Genomic DNA, 23,074 nt, shown 5'->3' with positions numbered 1-23,074 from the left:
CAATGCTGAAGGTCCGAGAGGATGGAAAGAGAGGAAGATGAGATGTACAGGGGGGGTGGGAGGAAATGGACATAGAGAGCGGGAAGGAGGAGAGAGACAGAGAGATGGGACAGGAGGAGACGGAGAGAGAGGGGGAAGGGAGAGGAGATGGTCAAAGAGAGGGGGAGGAGATGATAGAGAGAGGGGGAAGGGAGAGGAGATGGACAAAGAGAGGAGGAGAAGATGATGGAGACAAACAACGGGGAGAAGGAGATTAGGACGTACATATATCCAGTTCCCATACTTACTAGAAACTTGTGCTTTCTCTTTTCTTTCTTTTCCACTTAAACAGATTGAGCCACAGCAACGCTTGGCCGGGTACATCCAGTACTGAGAAAAAAAAAATTGTCTTAACCCTGGGAGCCATTAGATAGGCAACCTGCAACGGAAAACCTTCTCAAGGTTTGATATAGTGCAGTGGAATCAAGCCTGTGCAGATGAGACGTATTCGCACGTAAGCTGACGGCGTCTTTCTAACACTAGAGTTACGATGAACAACTAAAGAAACAAGCCCATATAACTTTGAAATAATTGGGATAGTGCTTACACTATCGACTGACGATAAAAGTGCGAGCTTCAGTTTCAAGATTCCCATTCGAACAAGAAAACACCACATTCGCTACAGTTCCAGGTTTCAGTGAATGACTGCAGCACTTCACACAGCAAGGCTGTCAGTGCAATCAATAGGGCGAGAAGTCATTAGATGACCCATGGGCGGTATTACGACAATGTTCTAATGATTTCAGGCAGTCTTCTGCAAGTACGGCCACAGACAACGTGGGCTGCTAACAAAGATCAAGTCTGTGCCAATACATCATGTAATTTGCAGGTATCTTGAAACTTCGAGAATTTTCTGTTATTAAAAATTTGATAGCCAAAAAAAGTGAAATAAAGGACACATTAGCCATACCTTTTCCTTTAATCGACGACAAAGCTGTAGTCGTCTCAAATCTATCATTCCGACGATTAGGCTACCCTAGATGTCAGTCTCGGATCTTGCCAGGTTGAATTAATGGACAAGACAGAATTCAAAGTAGAGCTACGCCATTCGTCTAACGTCTGGTTTGTCAAAGCCAGAATTTAACTGAAATTATTTACAATCTCCATTAGGAAAGGAAGCTGTAAATACGTTGCGCGCAAAAAAAGGCTTGCCCCCAGAATTCTGAGAGCGTCAAAAAGCATATGAGTTCCCCACATCCACAGCGCACAAAGATTAGGAGGATAAAATCAAAGACATTGTGACTTACAGCGAGGCGCTGCGAATGTACTTCTTCCCTTGAGCAATCTGCGAATGGAATACATGGCGACGTAAACGGCACCCTTTGAGCTTCAGCTACATTCACCGTAGTTTGCGGAGTAGAAATGTAGATAGAGATACATCGAAGGGGAAAATACAGAGCGTAATGCTGCCAATAATTTTGTGAAGCAGAGTAAATTTACCAGTAACGCAATCGATACGAAGAATTCGTTAACCCCCCCTCCCCTTCCTCCGGATCCATCCTATGTTGTCCCCAAAGTCGACGTGGTACCAAAAGTAAACTGACTGGATGCAGCAAACGGTGATTGCACAGCTAGCATAAAACCCCTCACTCACAGTAATGTCACGCTCTGTTATAAACATTCATTGGTCCTGAGCCTCATGAGCGGTTATTTTGCTGAAATTATTAATAAAGCCCATGGATAAACACAGCTTGTGATCAATTACTTTCACTGTCGCTGGTTATCCTCCGTACCAGCAATGAGAGCAGTCTATTCGATCAGGACCTGGGTGATAGTAACCGAAACACAAATACGCTTCGTGTTAGTCAGCAAAGCGAAGAGTGGTATCGGCCGTTGACGAAAAGAATCCCGGTTTTGCAGCAGAATATATTCCAAGTGAAATATAATTCTAGGTGTTGTTTAGTAGTTCCAGCACAGAAAGTGATTACAGAAAATATCTCCACTGACAAGTAAGACAACTCCATCTTTTGATGACGAGAAGAATGAGATCCAATAAGAAAGAAAAAAAAAAAGACGTCGCAATGAACTTCGAAAATGTTGAAATACTACAACAAGGCCGTGTGTAGAATACACAACAAGAGCCCTCAGCGGCAATGTGCAAAATTCAGGAATGTTCAAAGAGGAAAAATGGCATAATTTATGTTTTAATAGGGCAGACTACATTATCTCGCATAATGGGACATCTGTCTCTCTGATACGATTAGCAGTAGATGGAACTTTATAGCTTCTGTTACACAGAAGCGGACTTCAAGCATAGTAAAGAAACAGTACGTCTAATGATATTTTCTGGTTATTCTGGTATAAGGGAACCGTGGTCTCACGTGGCTCGTTACAGAGTAGCTATATTTTTCATTTCTTATCCTCCCATGAACCATGGACCTTGCCGTTGGTGGGGAGGCTTGCGTGCCTCAGCGATACAGATAGCCGTACCGTAGGTGCAACCACAACGGAGGGGTATCTGTTGAGAGGCCAGACAAACGTGTGGTTCCTGAAGAGGGGCAGCAGCCTTTTCAGTAGTTGCAAGGGCAACAGTCTGGATGATTGACTGATCTGGCCTTGTAACAATAACCAAAACGGCCTTGCTGTGCTGGTACTGCGAACGGCTGAAAGCAAGGGGAAACTACAGCCGTAATTTTTCCCGAGGGCATGCAGCTTTACTGTATGATTACATGATGATGGCGTCCTCTTGGGTAAAATATTCCGGAGGTAAAATAGTCCCCCATTCGGATCTCCGAGCGGGGACTACTCAAGAGGATGTCGTTATCAGGAGAAAGAAAACTGGCGTTCTACGGATCGGAGCGTGGAATGTCAGATCCCTTAATCGGGCAGGTAGGTTAGAAAATTTAAAAAGGGAAATGGATAGGTTGAAGTTAGATATAGTGGGAATTAGTGAAGTTCGGTGGCAGGAGGAACAAGACTTCTGGTCAGGTGACTACAGGGTTATAAACACAAATTCAAATAGGGGTAATGCAGGAGTAGGTTTAATAATGAATAGGAAAATAGGAATGCGGGTAAGCTACTACAAACAGCATAGTGAACGCATTATTGTGGCCAAGATAGATACGAAGCCCACACCTACTACAGTAGTACAAGTTTATATGCCAACTAGCTCTGCAGATGACGAAGAAATTGAAGAAATGTATGATGAAATAAAAGAAATTATTCAGATTGTGAAGGGAGACGAAAATTTAATAGTCATGGGTGACTGGAATTCGAGTGTAGGAAAAGGGAGAGAAGGAAACATAGTAGGTGAATATGGATTGGGGGACAGAAATGAAAGAGGAAGCCGCCTGGTAGAATTTTGCACAGAGCACAACATAATCATAGCTAACACTTGGTTTAAGAATCATGAAAGAAGGTTGTATACATGGAAGAACCCTGGAGATACTAAAAGGTATCAGATAGATTATATAATGGTAAGACAGAGATTTAGGAACCAGGTTTTAAATTGTAAGACATTTCCAGGGGCAGATGTGGACTCTGACCACAATCTATTGGTTATGACCTGTAGATTAAAACTGAAGAAACTGCAAAAAGGTGGGAATTTAAGGAGATGGGACCTGGATAAACTAAAAGAACCAGAGGTTGTACAGAGATTCAGGGAGAGCATAAGGAAGCAATTGACAGGAATGGGGGAAATAAATACAGTAGAAGAAGAATGGGTAGCTTTGAGGGATGAAGTAGTGAAGGCAGCAGAGGATCATGTAGGTAAAAAGACTAGGGCTAGTAGAAATCCTTGGGTAACAGAAGAAATATTGAATTTAATTGATGAAAGGAGAAAATATAAAAATGCAGTAAGTGAAACAGGCAAAAAGGAATACAAACGTCTCAAAAATGAGATCGACAGGAAGTGCAAAATGGCTAAGCAGGGATGGCTAGAGGACAAATGTAAGGACGTAGAGGCCTATCTCACTGGGGGTAAGATAGATACCGCCTACAGGAAAATTAAAGAGACCTTTGGAGATAAGAGAACAACTTGTATGAATATCAAGAGCTCCGATGGAAACCCAGTTCTAAGCAAAGAAGGGAAAGCAGAAAGGTGGAAGGAGTATATAGAGGGTCTATACAAGGGCGATGTACTTGAGGACAATATTATGGAAATGGAAGAGGATGTAGATGAAGATGAAATGGGAGATATGATACTGCGTGAAGAGTTTGACAGAGCACTGAAAGACCTGAGTCGAAACAAGGCCCCTGGAGTAGACAACATTCCATTGGAACTACTGACGGCCTTGGGAGAGCCAGTCCTGACAAAACTCTACCATCTGGTGAGCAAGATGTATGAAACAGGCGAAATACCCTCAGACTTCAAGAAGAATATAATAATTCCAATCCCAAAGAAAGCAGGTGTTGACAGATGTGAAAATTACCGAACTATCAGCTTAATAAGTCACAGCTGCAAAATACTAACACGAATTCTTTACAGACGAATGGAAAAACTAGTAGAAGCCAACCTCGGGGAAGATCAGTTTGGATTCCGTAGAAACACTGGAACACGTGAGGCAATACTGACCTTACGACTTATCTTAGAAGAAAGATTAAGGAAAGGCAAACCTACGTTTCTAGCATTTGTAGACTTAGAGAAAGCTTTTGACAATGTTGACTGGAATACTCTCTTTCAAATTCTAAAGGTGGCAGGGGTAAAATACAGGGAGCGAAAGGCTATTTACAATTTGTACAGAAACCAGATGGCAGTTATAAGAGTCGAGGGACATGAAAGGGAAGCAGTGGTTGGGAAGGGAGTAAGACAGGGTTGTAGCCTCTCCCCGATGTTGTTCAATCTGTATATTGAGCAAGCAGTAAAGGAAACAAAAGAAAAATTCGGAGTAGGTATTAAAATTCATGGAGAAGAAATAAAAACTTTGAGGTTCGCCGATGACATTGTAATTCTGTCAGAGACAGCAAAGGACTTGGAAGAGCAGTTGAATGGAATGGACAGTGTCTTGAAAGGAGGATATAAGATGAACATCAACAAAAGCAAAACAAGGATAATGGAATGTAGTCTAATTAAGTCGGGTGATGCTGAGGGAATTAGATTAGGAAATGAGGCACTTAAAGTAGTAAAGGAGTTTTGCTATTTGGGGAGCAAAATAACTGATGATGGTCGAAGTAGAGAGGATATAAAATGTAGGCTGGCAATGGCAAGGAAAGCGTTTCTGAAGAAGAGAAATTTGTTAACATCCATTATTGATTTAAGTGTCAGGAAGTCATTTCTGAAAGTATTCGTATGGAGTGTAGCCATGTATGGAAGTGAAACATGGACGATAAATAGTTTGGACAAGAAGAGAATAGAAGCTTTCGAAATGTGGTGCTACAGAAGAATGCTGAAGATTAGATGGGTAGATCACATAACTAATGAGGAAGTATTGAACAGGATAGGGGAGAAGAGAAGTTTGTGGCACAACTTGACCAGAAGAAGGGATCGGTTGGTAGGACATGTTCTGAGGCATCAAGGGATCACCAATTTAGTATTGGAGGGCAGCGTGGAGGGTAAAAATCGTAGAGGGAGACCAAGAGATGAATACACTAAGCAGATTCAGAAGGATGTAGGTTGCAGTAGGTACTGGGAGATGAAAAAGCTTGCACAGGATAGAGTAGCATGGAGAGCTGCATCAAACCAGTCTCAGGACTGAAGACCACAACAACAACAACATCCTTATTTATCTCGGTATCTGTATTACACCGAGAATATTTGTGCAAGATTGTGAATGTTGACGACATGCACTGCATGACTTGTTTGGAAACTAACTTGTTACATTCACCCACTGTACTTCCCACTGACAATTGTAATTCTACCTTGACTCTTGTGTTACGATTTTGTTTTTCCAAACTGTTACGTTAACAGTGATACACGGCAATGTGGATAGGTTTGTTACCGAAGAACAAATGGCTCTGAGCACTATGGGACTCAACATCTGAGGTCATCAGTCCCCTAGAACTTACAACTACTTAAACGTAACTAACCTAAGGACATTACACACATCCACGCTCGAGGCAGGATTCGAACCTGCGACCGTAGCGGTCGCGCGGCTCCAGACTGTAGCGCCTAGAACCGCTCGGCCACTCAGACCGGCTGGCCGAGCGGTTCTAGGCGCTACAGTCTGGAGCCGCGCGACCGCTACGGTCGCAGGTTCGAATCCTGCCTCGGGCGTGGATGTGTGTGATGTCCTTAGGTTAGTTACGTTTAAGTAGTTGTAAGTTCTGGGGGACTGATGACCACAGCAGTTAAGTCCCATAGTGCTCAGAGCCATTTCAACCATTATTTTTTTTTTTTTTGCATCTACCGGAGGATTGTTGCATTACTCCGTCTTTTATGTTGTACGCTTTGGTGATTGCATGTTACAGGTTTTTTCACTGATGTGGAAATATTTTCAGAGAAACAAATGAAAAATGGAAATAACTCAAAGTGACAAATATGAAATTTCTCAGCAGAACCGAAAAACACTGTATCTCTGCCTGCAAATAACTGGTTAGTATCCCAAAAATTGACAAGCCTTTCTGATGTCACAGAATTTTTCTGTTCACCTTATCATCGCAAAAAATTGTGAGACAGATTAGAAAATAAATCTTTATTAAGAACGTTCTAAGTGCCGTACCAGGAAAATGACTGATCGTAAGTGCCAAATTGGTTCAAATGGCTCTGAGCACTATGGGACTTTACTTCTGAGGTCATCAGTAAGTGCCAATAAGAATATTTTTAGTAGCTTATTCTTCCAAACAAGTAAACAGCAAGCAGACACTATTAATAACGCCATTTATTTTGATAAATAACGCCGTTACCGGTTTGGAACATACAGGTTCATCTCCAGATGGCTGTTCACCTTTATATCACATTTGTTGTTGTTTACATTAAGTGTTGGCTGTTTTTTTTTCAGCAACTAATGTAAACCATAGCAAATGCAATATAAAGGTGAACAGCCGTCTGAAGAAGAAGCTATCGGTTAGAAACCGGAACGGCGCCCTTTGTGTAAATAAATATTATCAATGGAGGCTAGTTGGTATTTTCGTCTTTGCAAAAATAAACTCGCAATTTGTACACGGTCACGGTAAAAAAAAGAAAAAGAACGGCAGTATTCGACACAGGAAGAAATTTTTTGTTCCAAGTTCCAGCAACACTATGGAATTGCGTTTTATTTGTAGTAATACAATAAGAGAAACACAGCCTTCCCTGTTTAACTAATAGAACTGTAGTCACCTAAAACCACGTCTCATATCTCTTAAATTTTGGAACTCCATAGGGAAGCACAGCTTGGCACGAAGACCATGCGCCACCTACTAGCCCTTGTTTGAAAGATTTTCGCTGCCGTTTGTACCGAGGACACAGCAGCAGTAAAATTACATTTTGTTAAAAATGGAAAGTAGAAAGTTTTCCATATCCACTCTCCAAATGAAACTGGGGAAATAGACCGAGCAAATCATAATTACGTTACTAAATGGCTCTGAGCTCTATGGCACTAAACATCTGAGGTCATCAGTCTCCTAGGCTTAGAACTATTTAAACCTAACTAAGGACATCACACACATGCATGCCCGAGGCTGGATTCGAACCTGCGACCGTAGCAGCCGCGTGGTTCCGGACTGAAGCGCAAGGAACCGATCGGCCACCGCGGCCGGCTAATTACGTTACTACTCTGTAACGAATTACAGGGAGCTATGGGTCTCTTGTATGATACTAACACAGGGCATGTCTCCGATTAGTCGCCGAAAGTCTGTCGGTGGGGTTTGGCTTCGCCCTGTGTTCTGAAATTTCTACACCGTTTGAAATATATCTCCTCGCGTGATACCATTTCACAAATTGTCAGACTAGCCTCATGGCCGCTTTGATCGTAGTAACCAAACCTCACTTCCGTTCATACAATAAAATCATTGTATCCCAAACGTAATTGGTTCATAAATATTCGACGAATATTCACGTGGTACACAATGAATCAGCATTGGCAAAGTGAAAGTATTCCGTGTTAGTCCCAATCAATTTTGCCGAGCAACGTTTGTTTGTAATCCTTAGTCTCTTTTCATGGTCGTTCGATGAACAGCACTTTTTTTCAGACTGAAATCTGGAATACCTTACTTAGAATCATGATGCTAATTTGTCATGACTATTATGAAAGTAAAGTTTCTCTTTCAGTTCTAAATTAAATTCTTTTGTGTACAAGAAAGACTTTCGCAGTTGCGAATACGAACCACCACCAGCTGTATAAGGGAATGACGACCAGTGAAAACCTGTGCCGGACGGGGATCCAAACCCGGATTCCTACTTTACGCGTAAGTTCGGTCGCCTTAACCGTTTTGGCCGTCGTGCACCACTCCAGGGCCAGACGCAAACTCCCACATGTCGTCGTTCCTCTTTCATAACCTGTACTCGTTCACGCATTATGTTCAAATGGTTCAAATGGCTTTGAGCACTATGGGACTTAACATCTATGGTCATCAGTCCCCTAGAACTTAGAACTACTTAAACCTAACTACCCTAAAGACATCACACAACACCCAGTCATCACGAGGCAGAGAAAATCCCTGACCCCGCCGGGAATCGAACCCGGGAACCCGGGCGTGGGAAGCGAGAACGCTACCGCACGACCACGAGCTGCGGACACACGCATTATGTAATTCGCGTACAGTGGAAGACATGGATGCATGTCCGAAGGAAATTGCATTGTTGTTCTTAACAACACAAGCACTGTAATATAGTTTTTATCCGCTGATACGAGGCAGCGACTACCGGTTAAAATGTCCTCCCCTGTACTGGAATAACATAAGCTATGGAAGTTCGGGTGTGGCCGTGAGTCGTGCATGGATAGTGAAAGCGGTTAAGGCGACCAGTCGAGTAAAGCGGAAAATCCCGGACCGGTTCAGCTTTTCACTGTCGACATTCCCTTATACAGTTGATGGATGTTCGTATTCCCGACTGCTAATGCATTTCATGTGTTTCAAAAGGCAATAGTCCTCCAGTGCCTTTTCATTCATACATGAATGCGTGTCCGAAAGAACATTGCATCACTCTTCTTAACAACAAGAGCACTGCAATAACATATAAATTATTTTGTTGCCATCACGGTTAGTGAAAGCTGGCAATCACGCCGTAAAGATACGTGCTGACCGCTAGACGACACATCTTTTAGCAAACGATGATACTTAAAATAGAACTATGCCGGATATCACGTACCCGAACGACGAATCTGTGTTATCATTGAAACTTCCTGGCAGATTAAAACTGTGTGCTGGACCGAGACTCGAACTCGGGACCTTTGCCTTTCGCGGGCAAGTGCTCTACAACTAAGCTACCCAAGCACGACTCACGCCCCGTCCTCCCAGCTTTACTTCTGCCAGTATGTCGTCTCGTGCCTTCCAAACTTCACAGAAGCTCTCCTGCGAACCTTGCAGAACTAGCACTCCTGAAAGAAAGGATATAGCGGAGATATGGCTTAGCCACAGCCTAGGGAATGTTTCCGGAATTAGATTTTCACTCTGCAGCGCAGTGTGAAAATCTCATTCTGGAAACATCCCCCGGGCTGTGGCTAAGCCATGTCTCCGCTATATCCTTTCTTTCAGGAGTGCTAGTTCTGCAAGGTTCGCAGGAGAGCTTCTGTGAAGTTTGGAAGGCACGAGACGACATACTGGCAGAAGTAAAGCTGGGAGGACGGGGCGTGAGTCGTGCTTGGGTAGCTTAGTTGTAGAGCACTTGCCCGCGAAAGGCAAAGGTCCCGAGTTCGAGTCTCGGTCCAGCACACAGTTTTAATCTGCCAGGAAGTTTCATATCAGCGCACACTCCGCTGCAGAGTGAAAAATCTCATTCTGGGTAGAGGATTGTTCCACGGGTTCTAATGACGAGACCTGCGGCTATGCCACACGAAATCCTTTGCTGCGAAACATCATGAGCAGCGAATGAAAAAACATGATCTGTTTTTTTTTTTTCTAGTAGCAATCTGGCGGTTGCTACAGGGATCCCTTTCTTGGTTTGGTTAGTTGAGCGGCAAACAGCAAGGCATTTGTAACAATATCTGAATGCCAGATAAAATATTCGTATAACTAAATAAATTCATGAATATATCCTCGCAACCGCAGACGCAGCGGTTCTGACTCTGTCTTGTATCACAGTTAGTCTTGTTCTATAGAGATTCGTTCACTATTGTCTGATTCAGTGCTGTTAATTTTATCCAGTTTAATTTAAATGATTTCATGATAGCCATACAAGTGATCAGCTAAGTTTTCGACTAAACCTCTCAGAAAATATTTGTAGAAGCATATGTCTGCCTCAGCTGTCTACATTTACCTAAGGATATATGTTTCTGTCGTGAAAACCAGCTGCTCTCTCGTCTTTCTGGGCACAAGCTAGCGAGGAGAACCTTACTCACTCGTATCAAAACAAGCATCCACCAGTGCTGCCTGTTCGCAAACAGGCCGGTCGTGGAAGCGTGCTGCTACCCCCCCCCCCCTCCCCCCCCCCCCCCTCAGTGAAACAAAAGATGGCGTCTCTCCCTGCTCTGTTTTTTCTTCGTTCATCCGCAGCCGCTGTTCCGCGACAGCAGCCACTTGCCGACTGTTCTTGCTGTTTTCCTTCTGCACGCGAGCAACTGTGCCTGTGTATGTGTGTGTGTTTGCGTGTGGCATGAAGACGGATGGTGCCATAAATCAGCGACGGAGCGTGAAGTCTCAGTGCAGGAGCAGCAGCTGCCGTCGAATGCGCGACGCCTCGTGAAAACGAGTTAAGCCGCTGTGACGGTCTTACTGCCGGCCTGGCCTAGCTGTCGGAGCACGAGAGGACCTCTTATTCTCGCTTGTCACTCACAGAGATTACCCTTTTTGAGAATACACGCTTTTCGACACTGGAAGCAAGTATTGTGACATCTATTCAGTACGGTAGAAGTTAAAATGAAAGAATTTAGAGCAAAGCTAGAAGTTTCCAGACAACATACAAAGTCCAGTCACATTAATGTGACCACCACCTGTGTTTGGCGTCAACTTGCAGTAACCACTCGCAGATGACATGTGGCAGCACTAGCACTGGGGTACTATGAAACGTGCCGCGGGGGGACGTGGAAAACATTGCAGTCGTTGTCGTAATGCGTAAGTGGAGCGATTTACCTGACGTCCAGAAAGTCATGTTCATTAGGGTTCAGCATTTACGAAACGGCTAAATTTGTAAACTACTCACGTGCTGCCGTGGTTAAAGTATACCGCACATGGCAAAATGGCGCTGTCCAAAACAGAGGCAACAGCGGTGCAAAACAGGCGACTGATGACAGGGATCAACGACGGAGATGTGTACGGGCGAATAGACGTGCAACTGCTGAGCAACTCAGCACCCCAGATGAACCAAGGGGCTAAAAACAGTGTCTCCTCGACGATTATTCAGTGAACGCTGCTTCATACGGGGCTCTGCAGCAGGCACCTGGTTCATGTACCAATGCTGACTGCTGTTCAGCGTAGACGAAGGCTGGAATTAGCTGGCCAATACCGCAACTACTCGTCCACTGCCTGGCGACAACTGGCCTTTCCAGATGAATTACGTTTCATGGTCTATCGAACAGATGGCCTTTGGCGCGTATGGCCCTGCAACATTCGTCGGAAGCGTTCAGGTGGGAGGAAGGAGTGTTACGGTCTGGCGAATGCTTTCGTGGCATTCTCTGCATAGCGGTGTCATTTCTGGAAGACACAATGCATCATCGCGAGTGTGCATCTATCTTTGTCCCCTACTCACGGTTTGTGTTTCCGCGGCATTATGACATATAGAAGGGAATTCAAAGTGTCACACAGCTCGCAGTATACGAGCGTAGATTGTAGAGCACTAGCACGAGTTTACTGTACTCACCTGGACGCCAGACCCCTCCGATTCAGACACAATCGAGAAACTGTGGGATCGTATCAATTGTGCTGCTCGCACCATGGCTCCCTCAACCGTCAAACCTAGCGCAGCTGGCCACTGCACTGGAATCGACATGGCCCCATATATCCCTGTCGCTACATTTTAGAACCTCAACGAATGTCTTTCTGCATGTCCACGCTGCAAAGTGGTTCAGCAGGTGGCCACAATAATGTGAGTGGAGCGTGTAGTATTGTGCTTACAAAATCCTGCGAGAAAATATTCAACAACTTGAATATACAGGGTGAGTCACCTAACGTTACCGCTGGATATATTTCGTAAACCTCATCAAATACTGACGAACCGATTCCACAGACCGAACGTGAGGAGAGGGGCTAGTGTAACTGTTTAATACAAAGCATACAAAAATGCACGGAAGTATGTTTTTTTAACACAAACCTACGTTTTTTTTAAATGGAACCCCGTTAGTTTTGTTAGCACATCTGAACATATAAACAAATACGTAATCAGTGCCGTTTGTTGCGTTGTAAAATATTAGTTACATCCCAAAGGTGTTCAATAGGATTCGTTTCAGGATTCTGTGCAGGCCAGTCCATTACAGGCATGTTATTGTCGTGTAACCACTCCGCCACAGGCCGTGCTTAATGAACAGGTGCTCGATGATGTTGAAAGATACAATCACCATCCCCGAAATGCTCTTCAACAGTAAGAACCAAAAAGGTGCTTAAAACATCAATGTACGCCTGTGCTGTGATGGAGCCACTCAAGAAAACAAGGGGTGCATGCCCCCACCATGTAAAACACGATCACACCATAACACCACCGTTTCCCAATTTTACTGCTGGCACTACACACGCTGGCAAATGACGTTCCCCGGGCACTCGCCATACCCACACCCTGCTGTCGGATCGCCGCATTGTGTACCCTGATTCGTCACTCCACACAACGGTTTTCCACTGTTCAATCGTCCAATGTTTACGCTCCTTACACCAAGCGAGGCCTCGTTTGGCATTTACCGGCGTGATGTATGGCTTATGATCAGCCGCTCGACCATGAAATCCGAGTTTTCTCACCACCCGCCTAATTGTCATAGTACTTGCAGTAGATCCTGATGCTGTTTGGAATTCGTGTGATGGTCTGCGTAGGTGTCTGCCTATTACACATTACGAGCCTCTTCAACTGTCGACGGTCTCTGTCAGTCAACAGACGATGTTGGCTTGTACCCTTTTGGGCTGTACGTGTCCCTTCACGTTCCCACTTCGCTATCACATCGGAAACAGTGGGCATAGGGATGTTTAGGAGTGTGAAAATCTCGCGTACAGACGTATGACACAAGTGACACCCAGTCATCTCACCACGTTCTACGTCCGTGAGTTCCGAGGAGCGCCCCATTCAGCTCTCTCACGATGTCTACTGACTACTGAGGTCGCTGATATGGTATACCTGGCAGTATGTGGCAGCACAATGCACGTAATGTGAAAAACGTATGTTTTTGGTGTGTCCGGATACTTTTGATCACATAGTGTAATTAATAACACATTTGGTTCATAAACCTGAAAAAATGAACTTGTGTTAAAGTTTGTCGCCTTACAGTTCAAGCAATAAGAATAATTAAAACTTTTTAAAGGGTGCAATGTAGCTATTCGACCAGGGTTTGTTAGAGGGAACTATTTCTTTTAGGTAGCATTTCGACGTCTGGGAAGCCAGCTATACCTATAAACAGTTTCCCGGTTTATATCTCCTCCTAGGCGAATCACTTCTGGGAAAGTGTGTCGCGTCCCCTCATAGGTTCGGTCAACAGCCTGGCTGAAGTTATGGCCTTCCTTGCGCAATCAAGACATTGACGACAATAAGGGCTCATAGCTACTAAGCCATCATTAACTGAATGAGGGGGAGAATGTCTCCTAGGACGCTTATAGCACGGGAAATTCTGGAACGTTGAGGGGAATTGTGATTCGTAGGAAGTGAATAAGGACGCAAACACTTCAGGATTCAATTCAAGAACATTTTGTTTTCCCAATAGTTCAATCTTTTCCGCAGCAGTGTCTTACAGTGGCTGTATATCTTATCAAATCAGTCAGAATAAATGCTAGCAGCTGGCCGGGGTGGCCGAGCGGTTCTAGGCGCTTCAGTCTGGAACCGCGCGACCGCTACGGTCGTAGGTTGGAATCCTACCTCGGGCATCGATGTGCGTAATGTCTAGGAGACTGATGACCTCAGATGTTAAGTCCCATAGTACTCAGAGCCATTTGAAATGCTACCAATTCAGCTTATGCCCACGACAGCGCATAAAGAAAAGTATACTTACTGACATTTCCAGTCTTTCCTTCTGAACTGTTTCATATCATTCCTCACAATAGAACTGTTCTAATTTATATAGTCTCTGCAAAAAAGACGAGTTGGTAAAGAGCACTTAATTTGCCAATAAAAGCAAAATTGGCAAACTAAATTTAACTATGTGATGCCTAGAAAGAAGTTTTGGTTCAGTCCATCTTAAATGTTTCCAGCGCAGACAAAAGGCATTACTATGTCCTGGATAACGACTGCATCATTGAATAAAAATGTCCACCTGAAGTATTTCCTCTTCTATCCATTGTGGCAACTAGACTCAGTGAACCACATTATAGGATATCTCAAATAAATAAAGAGAATACACCCCAATTCATAGGTGACTGACAGTTTGGGTTGTATGTTTTTCGTCTCTCTCTCTCCGAATATAAACTCTCTGTGCAGTTGAGAAAAGTGTAAAAAACGTCTCCACAAAATTTTTCGTAGTAGTGGTTCTTCGGGAATATTTTATTTGTATAGTTACCGTTGTACTGTGCTCCGTTAGCACAGAGTCCCCGAAAGGAATATGAAACTCAACACTCTTTCATGTCAGTGGTCTCTATTTTGGAGATAATAATTTACCTCGATCGTCTCTCTTGCCTACATGTAACTATTTTTTCTTGCACTAATGTGTTTTGTAGTCAGGCGTTTCCCATGAACTCTATATAGTTTAATAACGCTGGATACTAAACATTTACTGACGACCCTTGTTTTTGATGCTCTGTCTCAGAAGGCACCTGCAATTAGCTGTGGTTGAAAATCTACAAAATCCAACGTGACGATAAATAATATAGCATAGCCATGCACTAGTGAGTCAGAACTGTCCCAAACATGCTACAGTACAAGGGGAATCAAAAGATGTTAGTTTCCTAGAGATTTATCGCAAAAAAGAGTCGCGCATCTGCTAGTTTATATTAATTTCTCTGTACCCAGGGATTCCTCTGAGTTAAAGGGAACGAATTGCATCATGCTTGAAGAAAACTATATATAATATTCACAGGGAAGAAAGTAAATTTAACGATTTATCACTTCGACAATTTTCTTGAATCATTAGAAAAGAATTGCATTCCTCGTCAGTTATGGAGCGGCAACAGACAATGAACACAGCCATAACAACATATTCTCTGTTCGTTGACACTGATGTCGCAAGCCCCAGTAAAATAGATCGTCAATTAGAAAAACTATTGTAAAACTCCCCTCAATATAGAAAAACGAAAATTATAATCATTTCATTAAAATCCACAAGGTTCAGTGCGAAACAGTTCTCTCTGTTCGAGAAAATTATTTGCCACATAACGCAATGCGAAATTGTTTCACAACTGGCCCAACCAATTTAGTTTCCCGCAGCAAGTAATTACAGCGGCGCGCTTTAAAAATGATTAACATCCCGTGATTTATGCACCAATAATAACATGTGCGAACATTGCGTATTACATTAAGCACTCTCCTGCAACCTACTATAATCGGGTCTACGGTAGAAATAATTAATATGAAGGGGAAGCACCAAATGAGAAACAGAATTCACCACTGAAAACACGCATTTATATTTGAACGTTTCATTACATAATACAGTTCGCCAAAGAGAAAAAAATTTATTTCTGGAAAGGTTCCGTAGCTAAGTCATCGTATAGCTTCCCCCAGGAACGCCCCCACGTGATTTGGAAAAAGGAGAAGGAGTACTTCATGTCTGAATCTGCCACAGTTGAGGTAGCTCAGCTGGTAGTGTGTTGTTCAGGAGAGGCAAATATCCATCTGCATCTGCATCTAAGTACATACTCCGCGAACCACCGTATGGTGCGTGGCAGAGCGTACCTTGTATTAATACTAGTCATTTCCTTTTCTGTTCCACTCGCAAACAGAGCGAGGGAAAATTGACTATCTTTATGCCTCCGTACAAGCCCCAATCTCTTTAATCTTATCCTCATGGTCGGTACGCGAAATGTGTGTTGGCGGCAGTAGAATCATTTTGCGGTCAGACTCAAAATGCCGGTCCTTTAATTTTTCTAAGTAGCCTTCCCTCTAGTGATACCAATTTGCGTTCCCGCAGCGCCTCCGTAACGCTCAGGTGTTGATCGAACCTACCGGTAACAAGTCCAGCAGATTGACTCTGAATTGCTTCGATGTCTTCCTTTAATACGACCTGGTGCGGATCCTAAACATTCAAGCAGTACTCAACAACGGGTCGCACTGGTTCAAAAATGGTTCTAAGCACAATGGGACTTAACATCTGAGGTCTTCAGTCCCCTAGAACTTAGAACTACTTTAACCTAACTAACCTAAGGACATCACGCACATCCATGCCCGAGACAGGATTCGAACCTGCGACCGTAGCAGTCGCGTAGCTCCGGACTGAAGCGTCGCACTAGTTTTCTATACGCGGCAGGCTTTACAGGCGAACCATACTTTTCTTAAATTTTTCCATTAAACCGAAGTCGACCATTCGCCTTCCCCACTACAGTCCTTACATGCTCATTCCATCGTACTTATATTTCTTTGCAACGTTACGCCTAGACATTTAGTCGATGTGACGGTGTCAAGCAGCACAGTAAAAATACTGTATTCGAACTTCATGGGTTTGTTTTTCCTACTCCTCTGCATTAACTTAAGTTTTTTTACTTTTAGAACTAGCTGTCATTTTCGTGCTTCCGTTCGGAACGCAGGGTTATTACATCCTAGGAAGTGTCCTTACGCCGTGGGTTACAATGTCGACCTGTAGGATCATTTGAGCAAGACTCGATCGCCTAGATATATGGCTGTAGCAGCTAGAAGAAGCTTGATTATTAGCATATAGAGGCCTGTCGTTCGTAAGTAGTAAGCGTTCGTCATAAAGCAGTTGCTTTCTCTTTGTGCGGCTCCTCAAGTACTGCGGAAGCTCTTCCTTACGTCGTTATACAGTTCCTACTGTGCTGTTCCTTCTTCTAGTTAGCGCTTTTCATCTATTCCACTCCTCGTCGATTCTGCGGGAAACCTCCATATTTCTTATCGTGCAAGCTCACTTAAGTATCCAGTAGGTCTTACCAGAGCTGTGGTCGAGTCAACATAGTGTACGAGCTCTAAATTGAAAGCCACCAAATAAGTAAATAAATATTCAGTACCGTTGTGCAACACCGCATCTCTAACGCTTTAGTTATCCTCTTCTCTGGTTTTCCCACAGTCCATAACTCACTTCCGTGCAATGCTGTGCACCAGACGTACGTTTTCAGACATTTATTTTTCCAACTAGCTGAGTAGCCGGCGTTGCCCGGATATCTATTTCAATTCTGTTAGTCAGTCTCCTCCTTCCCCCCTCTGTCTGTCAACCTCCACCACCCCCTCCTCTCCTTTCTTTGCCCCTGTCACTCTCTATCTGTCGATCTTCTCCTCTCCCTCTCTCTGTCCATCTCGTCCTCTTTCTTTTCTATGTCCATCTCCTTCCCCCTCTCTCTGTGCCGTAAAATGATATAATTTCGTAGGTACATTCGACGGCATATGTGGATACTGTGTGGTAAATATGTCGCGTATAGAGTCAGTATGAAAGACGTAATAAATTCAAACGTCATGCACGATGCGGAAATTTTTCGCGCATCTCAGTGTTTATGATGTTTTATCTCCTGAACTATGTGCCGCACAGTGATATAATTTTGCATGTATGTTCAGTGCTGTATATGAACACTGTCTGTAACATGTGTCGTGAACACAGTCAGCAATAGAGAAGAAATAAATTGAAGCGTTTTGCCTGACGAGACAGTTTCACTGCAAAAATGTAGTAAGTGATAAACTTTTTTCGTTTCTGCATTGTGTGGGAGGTGTCGGCAAGGAAGGGTTTCGTTAAGGTTTGAAACTATGTGTAAAGTTTGTTGCAAGTTATTGAGTGCTCTCATTCTCAAATACTGGATGAATAAAATCATGCTATTCGCATGTCGTGACCTACCCTTGTTTTTCATCCTACCCTTACCGCTTTGAAATGTTCATGGTTCTTATCCACACAGCGATTTTTTCCAGACGGTAAGTGGTAACTGTTCCAAGTTTGGTTGAAATCGGTCCAGTGGTTTCGGAGGAGATGTGGAACGTTCGTACATAAATACATACATTTTTATAATACATATGAATATCTTTCTTTCTCGTGACCCGATTTTGATGAAATAAGCCTATACGGTGCCGTAGCTACACTGAAGTTACCACTGAGAAGCCCAAAATCCGCCTAGCAGTTTTGGAGACCAGCGTGTTCAAAGACAATCAGATATAACTGTTTTTCAGATTTATTATTAGTATAGATTATGTGCTGTGTTTGAAACTAGTGGACTTCTTTTAGTGAGGAATGCTCTCTCTATCAGTGCTGTTCTGCTTTTTGGATCCTCTTCGTTTCCTCCGTTACCCATTTTACTCCACGGTATCAGAATTACAGCAAGGCCTCTGCTACGTGCTCCCCAAGGTTTTGTTTATTGCTAATCTCACTTCTGCAACTCCTCATTGCTTTCGTCTTTTTTCTATTTGCTCAGTAAACTGTTCATTCTATCAACAGGGCCTCTAAGTAGTCCTCTCCTTCACTGCGGATAGTAATACCATCAGCGGTTCATCATTGATACCATCTGGCTTTGAATTTAGATTCCATTCATGAACCCTCTTTTTATTTCCGTTCGTTTCTTCGATGTTCAATTCCAACAGAAAGGTAGAAAGTCTGCACCCCTGCCTTGTACCCAGCGCGTCTTTCATGGTCTTCCTATTGGTTCTTGTACATAGTCAATGATACCTATACCTAAAGCTTATAATTTTTTTGAGAATTTTTAACATCTTATGCCGTACACGTTGCTGAAAGCTTTTTTCTAGATCACCAAATCTTGTGAAAATATCGTGATTTTTCTTTAATTTTATCACCTATATCAAGTGCAACGTCAGAGCTACCTCTTTGGTGATTTTACCTTTCCTAAAGCCAAACTCACCGTCATCCAAACGATCAATTTTCTTTCAGTTGTTCGTTGTATTATTCTTCTTAACTACTTGGATACCACAACTGTTAGCAACTTAACATCTCCTCCTTACAAACTCCTTACTTAAAACAACAAAAGGAAGTAAAAGTTTTGAGACAAGTAATAATTTACGTATCTGGTGCCCTTTGAGGAGAGACGGCTAACTAAGGCATATGTTTTCGTTCTTTCCTCCCCCTTTCCAACTCTGCACTGAAACCATCAATAAGGCACAGATACCTATTTGAGGACTGAAGGGGGGATCAAACCACAATACGTGGGCATGGTATCACGAAAATTCAAGAGCAACATTCGAATTTCAATAAATGACTAGACACCGAGAGTAAAGTAACACACCGAGTAAATCAAGCTGCATTGATATTTGATGGTATTAACCGCTTTGTAGCCTGAATTCCACTCGCAAAATGTCGATGATCGCTAAGAAAGAGGTTAATGCCAGATCCGAGAGTGAAGACGTCGTAACAAACTATACGCCACTAGGTAGCACAATATAGATTTGTTGGTTCAGTCAAAATAATAATTTATTCAGATTTTCTCCTTTAATTTTCCTCTTTTCACAGTTACACCTAACTTAGAACTATGGTGTGGTTTTACTAGAATGGAAGACTTAGATTTATTGGCAGAGTTCTTGGACCAATTGTAGAATACTGTTCCAGTGTCTGCAACCCTTAGCAAGTGGGAATGAGAACAGACATCGAACGAATAGGTAGATACGTTGTTAGGATCGTAACAGGTCCATACAGCCCTTATGAAAGTTTAATGAGAATACTTAAGGAAGTTAAGTGGGAATCCTTGGTAGGACACAGTATAGTTCTTACAAAACTGTGATGATTGCGTATAGGTAACCTACGCAGTTCAAAAAGGGCTTTGCATCACCTCGCTCCCGAGAGTTCCGAAACTTGTACAGAAAACTGGAATACTGATCAACATAAACATCATTTCCGACCTTTTTATTGCTCATGAAAACCACACACTGCATGTTGTACCACCATACAGAGGGACCTTCAGAGGTGGTGGTCCAGATTATTGCACAGACTGGTATCTCTAATACCCAGTAGCACGTCCTCTTGCATTGTTGCATCCCTGTATTCGTCGTGGCTTAACATTCACAAGTTCATCAAGGCACTGTTGGTCGAGTTTGTCCCACTCCTCAACGGCGATTCGGCGACGATCACTCGGAGCGGTTGGTAGGTCACGTTGTCCATACACAGTCTTTTCCAACATATCCAGGCGTGTTCGATAGGGTTCATGTCTGGAGAACATGATGGCCACTCTATATGAGAGATGTTATTACCCTGAAGGAAGTCATTCACAGGATGTGCGGGATGGGGGCGGGAATTGTCGTCCTTGAACACGAAAGTCTCGCCAATATGCTGCCGATATGGTTGCACTACCGATCGGAGGATGGCATCCACGTATCGTACAGCCGATACGGCGCCTTCCATAACCAGCAGCGGCGTATGTCAGCCCCACATAATGCCCACCCCAAAACAGCAGGGAACCTCCACCTTGCTGCACTCGCTGGACAGTGTGTCTAAGGCGTTCAGCCGCGCGGGATTAGCCGAGCGATCTGGGGCGCTGCAGTCATGGACTGTGCGGCTGGTCCCGGCGGAGGTTCGCGTCCTCCCTCGGGCATGGATGTGTGTGTTTGTCCTTACGATAATTTAGGTTAAGTAGTGTGTAAGCTTAGGGACTGATGACCTTAGCAGTTAAGTCCCATAAGATTACACACACACATAAGGCGTTCAGCCTGACCGGGTTGCCTCCAAACACGTCTCCGATGATTGTCTGGTTGAAGGTATATGCGACATTCATCGGTGAAGGGAACGTAATGCCAATCCTGAGTGGTCAATTCGACATGTTGTTGGACCCACCTTTACCGCGCTGCATGGTGTCGTGGTTGCAAATATAGACCTCGCCATGGACGTCGGAATTGAAGTTGCGCATCATACAGCCTATTGCACACAGCTTGAGTCGTAACACGACGTCCTGTGGCTGCACGAAAACCCTTATTCAACATGGTGGCGTTGCTGTCAGGATTCCTCCGAGCCATAATCCGTAGGTAGTGGTGATCCACTGCAGTAGTAGCCCTTCGGCGGCCTGAACGAGGCACCTCATCGACAGTTCCTTCTCTCGGTATCTCCTCCATGTCCGAACAACATCGCTTTGGTTCACTCCGAGACACCTGGACACTTCCCTTGTTGTGAGCCCTCCCTGGCACAAAGTAACAATGCGGACGCGGTAGAACCGCGGCATTCGCCGTCTAGTCATGGTTTAACTACAGACAACACGAGCCGTGTACCTCCTTCCTGGTGAAATGACTGTAACTGATCGGCTGTCGGACCCCCTCCGTCTAACAGGCCCTGGTAATGCATGGTTATTTCCGTCTTTGGGCGGGTTTAGTGACATCTCTGAACAGTTAAAGGGACTGTGTCGCTGATACAATATCCACAGTCAACGTCTACCTTCAGGAGTTCTGGAAAACGTGGTGATGCAAAACTTTTTTTGGTGTGTGTATATTGGAAGAAGGCTGTGCGACCATTATGCTTTCACTAACATGTATCTCGCGGAGGGTTCACGGAAAAAGATAAGACAGATTAAGGCGAGAATAGAAGCACGCAGACAGTTCATTACGCGAATGGAGTGAGGAATAGTGTTGATAATATTGGCACGATACTCTCTCCGCCATGCAATGTACAGTACCTAGCGGAGTTTTTATGCAGATGTAGATGTGGATGTTTCACTCAGCCAGCTAGTCGATGATCTTTCAGCCTTCATCTCATTGTTTTCTTCAGACTGCTCAAACGGCGTGGAAATTTACCGGATTGAAAAGAAAATGTGATATATATATTGCTGATTCTATATGCGTGCTCATCGACATACCTTGTAAGTAAGTTTAGGTGGGTGTGGTAACCTCTGGCGCTTGTTCTGTACTGCTGAGGACAGGACAGAGGCAGCTCACACGCGGACACCGCTAACACGTCGGTCAGCTCAGTCGGGTAGTCGGAGGCTGCGAGCTGGTGATAACTGCAACGTAAGAAGTATGTCAGTGGAGGAAAATACCTGCAAGTTGTAACGGAACTGGTCAGTAACTCAATTCCGCTACGTATAATACTTGTAAATACATTAAACGAAATGGATTATTCGATGCACTCCATAAATTTACTGTACGGTACAGACAGGTTTGAAATCGTAATTTCGCGCTCCATTAGTTTTAACGACAGCAATAAAATAGTATTGTACACTTATATCCAGAACATGTGTTCAAACATGGCTCTAACATTAATAGTATTTACGTTACTTTCATGTTTGAACACATACACTGCATGTAAAAGTACAAAAGCTCCTATTTTTTGGTACGTTAAATGTATTCACTGATGCGAATAATGGAAACTTCGAACTGTAGAAAGGAATGACGATAGTGGCTCGACGTCAGCTTGTGCAAGGCACATATCGACATGTATCACGATAACGTTAAGAAATTTTGGGATACAGAGGTCATTCAATATAAACAAACATTGAACAAATTAAAATAACATATTACCTATCAAACCTATCGGTTTTGGTGTTTCCAAAAGCCTGTTGTTCAATTAGTACAACATTTGCTATGGAAACTCTTTTACAAGTGTAACTAAGCTAACAACGAAGAAAAAAAGAATTATTATTTATTTTTGCATATGAAATTGTAGGGTCGAATAGAACTATTTGAAGCTTCCCTACACGGGGTGAACGTTAAGAAAACCGACAAACTGCGGGGATGGATTACCGGCTGGAAATGGAGGAAAAAAGGTCCTATGAACAAGTGTCCGGAGATGGTATTGACAAATGAAACTTCTCCTGAGCATGGTCCGTGTGTTGCTTTTATGTTTCAGGCTGTCTGATTGACTAAGCTTACTGTAAGCAGCAGAATGGTCCGGTATTC

The 23,074-nt window shown here is 43.5% G+C and overlaps 1 protein-coding gene across 1 annotated transcript in view; it reads right to left on the bottom strand.

Annotated features, from left to right (window-relative positions):
• LOC124594167 (glucose dehydrogenase [FAD, quinone]-like) overlaps nt 1–23,074 on the bottom strand; it is a 204,598-nt gene that overhangs the window by 61,040 nt on the left and 120,484 nt on the right. Inside the window, exon 2 of the mRNA XM_047132523.1 lies at nt 22,036–22,179. The gene's annotated coding sequence lies outside the window, so the exon portion shown is untranslated. The remainder of the gene's footprint in view (nt 1–22,035; nt 22,180–23,074) is intronic.

This window comes from Schistocerca americana, chromosome 2 (genome assembly GCF_021461395.2).
Source record: "Schistocerca americana isolate TAMUIC-IGC-003095 chromosome 2, iqSchAmer2.1, whole genome shotgun sequence".
NCBI lineage: Eukaryota > Metazoa > Arthropoda > Insecta > Orthoptera > Acrididae > Schistocerca > Schistocerca americana.
The sequence above is the reverse complement of the archived record's forward strand: the minus strand, read 5'-3'. Positions and strand labels throughout refer to the sequence as shown.